Genomic DNA, 11,247 nt, shown 5'->3' with positions numbered 1-11,247 from the left:
CAATAAACGTCCCGAGCTGAAAATGTGTTGCTGGAAAAGGGCAGCAGGTCAGGCAGCATCCAAGGAGCAGGGGAATCGACGTTACGGGCATAAGCCCTTCTTCAGGAACCTGAGGACGGGCTGATGCCCGAAACGTCGATTCTCGTGCTCCTTGGATGCTGCCTGACCTGCTGCCCTTTTCCAGCAACACATTTTCAGCTCGGGACGTTTATTGGCCTGGGGTATATCATGTGTGGTCAGCAGCTTGCGAGGCTGGGTAGACCTCATGTGGAAACCCCTGTGCTGATCTCCTGCCAGGTCATGTTTAACCGATTGTAATATTTATCCTTTTAACTGTGTCTTATTTCTGACTCAGACTATGAATCACTAAGGTCATGTAACATTGATTTCTTCTTTATTCCTCTTTTTGTGTCTATGATTGTACCGAGGTACTTTGTGCTTCAGTTGGTGCCCTAATTGGCTTTTCACTGTATTTGTGTACTTGAATACACGTGTCAATAAATCCTAATTTACTAATTTTAATATCAATGGCAGGGACCTTGGAGTAAGTCACTTGCCTATCCTTCTGTTTGCACCAACAGAGAGCCTGAATACAGGAGCAGCAGTCTGTCATTCGTCTGTGTCATCATTTGACGGCTGATCTGATTGGGTTTTTGAATCCCATATTACCATCTACCACCAATAACCCCAAATAAATTAACTCCTTTGTCAACAAAAAGTCTACCTCCTCCTTCAATATTCACCAGTCCCCCCCACTCCCACCACCTTTGAAGGCGGAGAATTCCAACCCTTGGGGAGAACAAAATCTCATGCCCCTGTTGAAAGGGTGACTCAACTTTCAATCAGTCCCCTCAGAATTTGGAGCCACCCACGACAGGAGAAATCGTTTCCATCTTCACATTCTCCAGCTCATTCACGATCTTACACGCTTCCGTCAAGCCATCCCTCACTCTGCAAAATTTCCACGGAAACATGCCCAGCCTGTCAGAGTATTCCTCGAAAGACAGCCCACTCATCTGAAGTAAGAATCCAGTGAACCTCTACTGCACCACCTCCAATTCATTTACAACCTTCATTTTCAACAATGTAACTCAATGTCTTCGAAATGAAAAGGGGAGAAACAAGAGTGAACGTAGATTGTTTCTTTTACAAACTACATGAAGGTTCATTTATAGCTAGAAAGCTGTAAATAGTGAGTGCTGCACCAGAGTTCAGGTTATATCAAAAGCTTGGAAAGGAATCCTGTAATAGGATCCAGCACAAACACAATCTCAAACCTGACTCTTTTGAAAGAAAAATATGCAAACAGTTACACAATAAAATTTAACAATCAGAATGTCCAAAAATTTTTACTCAGCAGTAAAGTCATAACATTCAAGTTCACAAAAAAAAAGCTAACCCAATTTGAGTGAAGATATGTGGTTTCTAATGCAATGAATTAAGTTTGACCTGCAGCAGTAACTAGTTAGACTGACGCATGATGCTACACTACACTAAAGCTGGAAGATGCGAAAAAAAATCTGGGCTCGATTTGTTTAAATTTTACCACCCCACTGAGTGCCCTCTGGCAGAACTACAGGCGCATTTTTGTGGGATTTGATCAGAGATTTTCCACGAACATGCTGATCCTCTCAGTAATTAGCCCTTACTACAACATCGATTTGGTAGATGTGAATTTCTGACCCAAGGCATTTCCTTTCCTCTCCTCGCAAGTGTTTTCTCCTTGGAAAAAAAATAACTGAACGAGAAAAACATATCCTGAAAGCAGGGTGAAGAATTCTCCATTCTCAGTTTTAAAATAAGCCAAACTATAAATGGGAAGCATATTTTGGAAACATACAAATAAAAGGCAGAGACAAGAAAATGTTACTAAATGGAAACACTTATACCATACACGCTGTATGTAGTCACGTTATTCCTGACAGAATGCATCCAATCAACAATGAATTAATGATCATGTTGTTGTTATAGTAAGATCAGTCTTAAGATCAGTCTTAAGATTAGCATCGGCCTGACAAGGAGATTTTGATTCACTGTATAAGCAGTAACTCACCATGTGGAATTCTTAACTCACTTCGCTCATTCAGAGTTAATAAACACAGCAGATTGCAAGGAACTCTGAACAACGTTCCCCAGAGGTTAAAAAGTTGGGTGGAGTCCACAATAAAGCAAATCATAAAAGAAGCACAGACCAGACTAAATGTCTCAAACTCTCCGACTTCTGCCCAAATCCTTTTGCCATCCGAAAGTCCTTCAGTATGTTGGGACTGCCCAATTTCATGTTCACCCCTCACACACCTCTGTTATAATCCCTTCCGTCCATAGTCCATCCTGTCCTCAGCACTGAGACTGTCCCCGTCACCACAATTAAACTTCCTTTAGGAGTGCGGTCATATTCATTTGTTCTCCGCCCTTCGTTCACTCTTTCTCTGGGTTTTTGACATTTGTTCGGGGATTTGGACTTGGCTGGCCGTACCAGGACTTTTGCCCATTCCTAGTTGCACTTAAGATGGTGCTGAGCTGCCTTTTTAAACCACCGCAGTAGACCACTCCGTCATAGAGTCCTACAGCACGGAGACAGGCCCTTTGGCCCAAACTGGTGCATGCCGACCAAAATGGCCGCCCACGCTAACCCCATTTCCCTGCACTTGGCCCATATCCTTCTAATCCTTTCCCATCCATGTATTTGTCCAAATGCTTTTTAAGTGTTGTTAGCTGATAGCTCATTCCATATGCATCCTCTTGTAGAGTCTCTCCTGGTTTCCACCTTCAGAGGGCTAAACTCACATAGTTCCAATCAGCTCCCAGCAAGACACGTACCTTGCCCCAGAGTTATCTTCCTCCCTATTTACTCACTCACCGAACCAAATGGTGCACAACTTGAGTGCCAATTTGACCCTTCAGCTTGAACTAATAACTCTTCCCTTCAACAGCTTAGTCCTGCCGCGCTCCACTATCCATTTATTTGAAACCCATTCCTCTTTTGTGAGGAGTGAGTTTTCAAATAAAAATGTCGTCCACATTAAGTCAAGCTTGATCATTCCCCCCGTTTTCAATTTTCACTGATCCCTATGCCATACCGCATTAAATCCAAAACACAAGCCTGCTTTATTAGGTTCTGATAGGATTCCCTTCTCCCCTCCCTGTATTACAATATATAACCGGTGCTCTCCAATCTCTGCTGTGCATCCACCTTGCTTCTTACAGTCATGGAATCTCTGCAGTGTGGATGGAGGCCATTCTCGCCCATCAAGTCCACAGCAACCCTCCAAAGAGCATCCCATCCAGACCCACTGGTCCTATGCTATTCCCGCATTTCCCCTGGTGAATCCACCCAACCTGTACATCTTTGGACAGTCGGAGGAAACCGGAGCACCCAGATGAAACCCACACAGATACAGGGGGAATGTGAAAACTCCACAGAGACAGTCACCCAAGGCTGGAATCGAACCCAGGTCCCTGGCTCAGTGAGGCTGAAGTGGTTACCACTGAACCACCATGCCACCCTTAGTTTCTAAGTTTGTGCACAGCTCACTTTCAAATCATGTCACCGTGGATTTAAATGAAAAATGGGATGCACTAAGAAAATATCCTTGGAGCTAATGTTATGACATTAAAACACTGAAACAAAGTTCAAAAGTCATTACATTCTCAGCAACAAGTCACGACTTGTTTTCCTTATTCCCTTCATTGGACGTGGGTGTTGCCAGCAAAGCCAGCAGTTTGTGCCACCCTCCTTGTCCCTGAACAGAGTGATTTGGGAGTCCATTTCAGACAGAAGTTTCAAGGCAACCATATTCTACGTCTGGAGGTCAGACCACATAAGGATTGCAGATTTCCTTCCCCAAAGCACAGGAGTAAACCAGTGAGTTTTTAAACAAGATTCCATGAGTTTCATGCCACCATTACTAACACTGGCTTTCAGATTTTTCATGAAGTGAACATAAATTTCACCAGCTGCCATGGTGGGACGTAAATCCATCTCCCCAAATATTTATCCTAAATTTCAGGATTACTTGATCAATGGCAGTACCACTATGCCACCCTCACTAATTTATAACAGTGCATCATTACAGCAGAGGTACCAATGTTGAAAGACCACATGATCTATCTCTCAATCTACAGAATTACACTCAATCAAAGTTCGCAGTCTCAGATCAAAGAAACCACCAATTGTACCTCAGAATCATAGCATTCCTAGTGTGGAAACAGGCCATTTGGCCCAATAAGTCCACACCAACTCTCTGAGGAGCATCCCACCCAGACTTATCCCCCTACCCTATCTCTGAAAACCACCCTGGCGAATCCACCTAAACTACACATCCCTGGACACAATGGGGCAATTTAACCTGGCCAATCTACCCAACCTGCACATCATTGGACTGTTTGTACCTGTCCTTAAAGGTCATGCTTTCATTTACCTCTGCTATTTCTGTAAAATCCCTGGGAATGTTTCCCAAGTACAGTCCTGTGAAAACCTAAGATGCTGGTTAATGTGTTTCTTACTTAGTATGTTGGGTTTTTTTTAAACCCCAGTCATTTTACCTGTCATGCTGTTATTGATGAGGATCACTTAGAGTCATAGAGATGTACAGCACGGAAACAGACCCTTTGGTCCAATCCGTCCATGCCGACCAGATATCCCAACCCAATCTAGTCCCACCTGCCAGCACCCGGCCCATATCCCTCCAAACCCTTCCTATTCATATACCCATCCAAATGCCTCTTAAATGTTGCAATTGTACCAGCCTCCACCACATCCTCTGGCAGCTCATTCCATACACGTACCACCGTCTGTGTGTAAAAGTTGCCCCTTCGGTCTGTTTTATATCTATCCCCTCTCACCCTAAACCTACGCCCTCTAGTTCTGGACTCCCCGACCCCAGGGAAAAGACTTTGTCTATTTATCCTATCCATGCCCCCTCATAATTTTGTAAACCTCTCTCAGGTCACCCCTCAGCCTCTGATGCTCCGGGGAAAAATGCCCCCAGCTGGACCAAGTTCCACAAAGGTATTGAACGGCCTTGAAGGAAACATTCTCTGAGAGATGTCCAGGCAGGCTCACTGCCAAAAGCCCCTGCTGGGGTAGCTGAGCAGCAGGTTTTCTCTCAGTTGCTCTGAAAGGTCCAGATGAAATTTGGACTGGCAAAAAATGTGGACAATTTCTGCACTGTTGACCATCCCAAAGTCTGTGATTTCAATCTATGCAGCATCATGTCAGATGATACAAAAGGCAGGAGGCAAAAAGACACAGAACAAAGTGTCAGTAACAGCATAAAACTCAACCTTTTGATTGCTCTCCCCTTCCTAAAAGGGATATTGCCCCTTTGCTTCTGACAGTGTTGGGTGAGTTACTTCAGGATGGAGGTTAAGGACACCATTTGTTTGCAGTTGGCAGCATGTCGCAGTTAATTAGGGTCAACATTCTAGTTGCCTGAAAGCTCACAAACATCAAAACGATCTGTGGAATGCAGGAAAAAGTACTGGTTTTCAATGGAATCTCACTCAGAAAGAACGAGAAGGAAAGAGCAGGTTACATTTCCATTGCAATATCATAGCTTGAATTAGTTGGCTGATATTTGATATACTTTGGAATAAACTGCAGCTTCGCAATTCTGTAATTGCAACTAAATCACGTGACTTAACCAGAAATACCTTAGGAGTTACTAAAACCAGGGCACAGCCTTTGTAACATTCACCAAAAATCTTCAGCAACCCTGAAGCATTTTAAGGACTCATTTATTAACCGAATTTAAACTATTTCTTCACCTGTAATACCTGTTCAGAAGTTCTATCCCCTATTCCAAATGAAGAGCTATTTACGATTTCCAACGTTCACCTGATCAGGTCCCAGGGAATTATCCAACTCTATGTGTTTAAAGACATCCAGCACCATTTCCTCTGTAATATGGACATTTTTCAAGAGGTCACTGTTTACTTCCCCCCCCATTCTATATCTTCCATGTCCTTCTCCACAGTAAACACTGATGCAAAATACTCATTTAGTATCTCCCCCAGCTCCTGCTGCTTCATACATTGGCAGCCTTGCTGATCGTTAAGGGGCCCTATTCGCTCCCTAGTTACCCGTTTGACCTTAATGTATTTATAAAATCGCTTTGGATTCTCCTTAACCCTATTTGCCAAAGCTATCTCATGTCCCCCTTTTGCCCTGCTGATTTCCCTCTTCAGTGTACTCCTACTGCCTTTATACTCTTCTAAAGATTCACTTGATCCCTCCTGTCTGTACCTCACTTATGCTTCCTTTTTCTTGACAAAAACCTCAAGTTCTCTAGTCATGCAGCACTGCCCGCACCTACCAGCCTTGCCTTTCACTTGAATAGGAACATATTGTCTCTGGACTCTCATCATCTCATTTCTGAAAGCTTCCCATTTTCCAGCCTTCCCTGTACCTGCAAACATCTGCCCCCAGTCAGCTTTTGAAAGTTCTTGCCTAATACCGTCAAAATTGGCCTTCCTCCAAATGAGAACTTCAACTTTTAGATCCAGTCTATCCTTTTCCACCACTATTTCTAAACGAATAGAATTATGGTCACTGACACCTCAGTCACCTGCCCTGCCTTATTTCCCAAGAGTAGGTCAAGTTTTGAATCAGAAAACGTTCCTTACATAGTTAATAAATTCCTCTTCATCCAAGCCTTTAACACTATGGCAGTCCCTGCCTATGTTTAGAAAGTAAAAATCCCCTACCATAACCATTCTGTTATTCTTACAGATAACTGAGATCTTCTAACAAATTTGCTTCTCAATTTTCCTCTGACTATTGAGGAGTCTATAGTACAATCCTAATAAGGTGATCATCCCTTTCGTATTTCTCAATTCCACTCAAATAACTTCCCTGGATGTAATCCCAGGAATATCCTCCCTAGGTACAGCCGTAATGGTATCCCTTATTAAGAACACCACACCACCTCGTCTCTTGCCCCCACTTTCTATTCTTCCTTTAGTATCTATATGCTGGAACATTAAGCTGCCAGTCCTCTCCATCCCCAAGCCATGTCTCTGTAATTGCTGGGATATACCAGTCCCAAGTTCCTAACCATGCCCCGAGTTCATCCGCCTTACCAGTTCAGCCTCTCGCATTTATCAATCCGAGCTCATTCTCTGCTTTGTTCCTGTTTGCCCTGACTGTTTGACTGGCTCCTTTTCCCAACTGACCAGTGTCAGACTGATCTCTTTCCCCACCATCTTCCTGGATCCTAACCATCACAGTCACCACCTCCCTCCCCCCACACCTTCCAAGTTTAAATCCTCCTGAACAGCTCTAGCAAATCTCCGTGTCATTATATTAATCCCCTTCCAATTCAGGTGCAATCTGTACAGATCTATTCTACCCTAGAACAGATTTCAATGATCCAAAATGTGAATCCATCTCCCCTGCACTCGCCCCTCAGTCATGCATTCATCTGCTCTATCCTCCTATTCCTACCCTGACTAGCTTGTGGAACTGGGAGAAATCCAGATCTTACGATACTCGACATCTCCTTTTTAAATTCCTGCCAAACTATCTATGGTCTCTTCTCAGAATCTCATCCTTTTCTCTTCCTATATCATTAGTTCCAAAGTATACAATGACCTCCTGCAGGTGTTTCTCCTCTTTGAGAATATTCTGCACCCTTTCCAAAATATCCTTGATTCTGGCTCCAGGGAGGCAACACACCATTCGGATTTCATGCTGTCAACTTCTGAAACATCTATTTCTGTCTCTGACTAGAGAGTCCCCTATCACAATCGATCACTTGGAACCTGATGAACCTCTCGCTACATTTGAGCCAGTCTCAATACCAGAAACTTCGCTGTCTGTGCTACATTTTCCTGAGAGTCCATCACCCCCTACATGTTCCAAAACAGCATACTTGTTTGAGATGAGGATAGCCACTGGAGAATCCAGCACTACCTGCATTTCTCTCCTACCTTTTCTAAAGGTAACCCATCCAGGTATCTGTGTTTTTTCTGACATTCATCGCACCCCCCAGCTCCTGTAAATTCCTCATTGCCTCTAACTGTGGCTCCAACCAATCCATGCCATCCGATAGGATTCGCTACCAAACACACTTTCTGCAAACATAATCATCAGTAACATCTCCCGAATCTCTCACATCTGACAGTACGAGCGCCTCACTCTACAAAAGGCTATGTCTGCACCCTAACTATCTACAGACCCAGAAAATAGCACAGAACGACTGCTCTAAGATAATTGCTCCAGGCTAACTTAGTAACTATGTTTTATATTTTTGAAGTTTAATCATGAGACAGGTCTCAATAAAAATGTATAATCCAAAAGTAACCCACTCTACTAGGTTATTAAGAAAGCATATGGTGTTTTGGCTTTCATTAACGGGGGATTGAGTTTAAGAGCTGAGAGGTTTTGCTACAGCTCTACAAGACCCCGGTGAGACCACACTTGGAATATTGTGTCCAGTTCTGGTCGCCCTGCCATAGGAAAGACACAGATGCTTTGGAGAGGGTGCAAAGAAGGTTTACCAGGATGCTGCCTGGACTGGAGAGCTTGCCGTATGAAGAGAGGTTGAATAAGCTTGGACTTTTCTCTCTGGAGAGAAGGAGGAAGAGAAGTGACCTGATCAAGGTGTACAAAATAATGAGAGGAATAGATAGAGTCAATAGCCAGAGACTTTTCTCCAGGGCAGGACTGACTGGCACGAGGGGTCATAGTTTTAAAATATTAGGAGGAAGGTATAGAGAAGATGTCAGAGGAAGGTTCTTTATGCAGAGAGTTGTGAATGCATGGAATGTGTTGCCAGCGGCGGTGGTGGAAGCAGAGTCATTGGGAATATATAAGCGACTGCTGGACATGCACATGGTCAGCAGTGAATTGAGAGGTCTGTACATTATGTTATTTTATTTTAGATTAGGAATAACCCTTGGCACAACATCGTGGGCCGAAGGGCCTGTTCTGTGCTGTATTTTTCTATGTTCTATGTTCTAGTCACTATTGTGGCTGTACAAAATAAATAGTAAGGTTACACTTTAAAACTAGCCACTTAGCTGCTCCCCGTGCTGTGAGCTCCCCCACACACAGGTTTCTCCAAGGTCAGCTGTGAATTTCACTGTTACTTAATTTTTCTTCGAAGCGCTCTGATGTCCAGAGATCCTTGAAAATCAAACAGCAGAGGCAGTAAGTGTGCAGATTCACTGCTGGGGCAGAGAGCAATGTCTGGGGCAGAGAACAATGTCGGTTTCTTTCCCTGTTTGAATCATCTCCCATGTTGTTACTGTCTTCCTCCTTGTTGTTTTGATATTTTTTCTCCCAAGCTTCCAAAACACTGCAACAGCTTATAAAATAGTAATTACTGCTCCTAGATTCAAGAAGATCAGCTCCAACACTGGGAACACCTCAAAAAAGAAGCCAGTCTTACATCCATAATGTTTTCCTGTCCTCGATCTTGGATTACCCAGAATCCACATTGCATTGTAAATTTGCTTAAGTAACAAGATGGAATGTTGATGTTCAGATGCATTGGGAACAGTGGTGGTGTGGTATTTATTTTCTGTTTCTTTCTTACCCCACCACCCCCCCCCCAAAATAGAGTTGGAGGGGGAAATGATGCACTCCACTCCCTGCGGCGCCCACCTCTCCCTGAACAACTCCAGGGTGTTGGTGGAGACCGCGTGCTCCTTCTCCAGAGACACCCGGGCTCTAACGTAACCGCGGAACAGGGGCAGGCAGTCGGCCCTAACGACCCCCCTCCACGGCCCGCTGCCTGGACCTGTGGTATGCTTGTACAGAGCATATAGACGATTGGCCTGCAGACACAACAAGCAATGAGGAAGACAACTGCATTTTGGACTTTACTGCAAGATGGTGGAGCAGAGAAGATAGGAACTGCAGTGGTTTGGTGAGACCAAATCTGTGTCCAATTTTGGCCACAATATTTCAAGAACAGCAAATTTGTTTTGGTGCCAGCATTTTGGAGGCTCATTCATTTCACAGTGGGATCGTCCGATAGCAAGAGGCTAAGTAAATTGGGTCTAGTTTTTGGAATTGAGAAGAATGTGAGATGGCGATCCCATGAGACATACAAGATTCTGAAGGGGACTGACAGGGTGGGGACTGATGGGGTAGATACGGGTTGGAGCCAGAATCAAGGGCATTTTGGAGAGTGTGCGGAATATTCTCAAAGGGGAGAGAGACTGGCAGGAGGTCATTGTACACTTTGGAACTAATGATATAGGAAGAGAAAAGAGTGAGATTGTGAGAAGAGACCACAGGAAGTTTGGCAGGAATTTAAAAAGTCCTCAGATTCAGAATAAAAGGAGGAGAAATTTCTTTGTGGTCAGGGTTGTGGATCTTTGGAATTTATTTCAGACGAGGAGATATAGAATTTTGGTCCTTCAGAGAATTAAGGGATGGCAAAGTGTGATGAAGGCAAAATCATTCATGACTGCCCTGAACCAGGAAGAAGACTCAACCACTCCTGCTTCTTCACTTCTGGTTTGGTGTCGGTGAAAATATGGAGAGAGAGTAAACAACTGAGTGCAGAAAAGATACAATACTGCAGGAATGCAGGGAAAACTCACTTTGATAAATTGCAGATGAGGAATGAACAAATGCATTAATGTTCTCAGCTTCCTTTATTAAAGGAAGCTCAATAATATTTCAATATCTACAGTGAAGGATAGCAGCAAACTGGAAATGACTGTGAAAAAAAAAGTGAGCTTTATTGTCCAAGGAATGGCACAATGTGCCAAGCAACAGCTTAAACACAGACAACAATAGATTCAAGAACAACTTTTTATCCGCTGTTATTAGCCTTCTGAATGCAACTTTCAAATTTCAAAGTTAAAGCTAATTTCACTCTTTGTGCACCTTCTCTGCTGCTGTAACATTGTATTCCTTGCTTGTTTTGTTACCCTCAGACACTTTATATGGTCTGATCTGCCTGCAATGCACACATAACAGAACTTTTCAATGTACCTGGGTGCGTGACACAGTTACATGAATAAATAAGGAAGCCAAGGTGATGTGAAGTCATGTTGTGAAGCACAGGGGTTCGAGGAGGGAGTGAGATTACTTTCCATACAATGAAGTTCAAGGAAAAGTCACATTTCAGACGAAAGAGAAATGACAGATTAAGTTGAAAGTGGTCATTCCCCGAGGTGCATCTGCAACACAGAGAAAGACAAAGGGTGATAGGGACAGTGGTCAGAAGCCATTGATTGGGGTGGCGGGGAGGGAGGGAAGGGAGGGAATGAGGGGGAGGGGAAGGG

The sequence above is a fragment of the Chiloscyllium plagiosum genome, chromosome 42, assembly GCF_004010195.1.
Source record: "Chiloscyllium plagiosum isolate BGI_BamShark_2017 chromosome 42, ASM401019v2, whole genome shotgun sequence".
In the NCBI taxonomy this organism is placed as follows: domain Eukaryota; kingdom Metazoa; phylum Chordata; class Chondrichthyes; order Orectolobiformes; family Hemiscylliidae; genus Chiloscyllium; species Chiloscyllium plagiosum.
The sequence above is the reverse complement of the archived record's forward strand: the minus strand, read 5'-3'. Positions refer to the sequence as shown.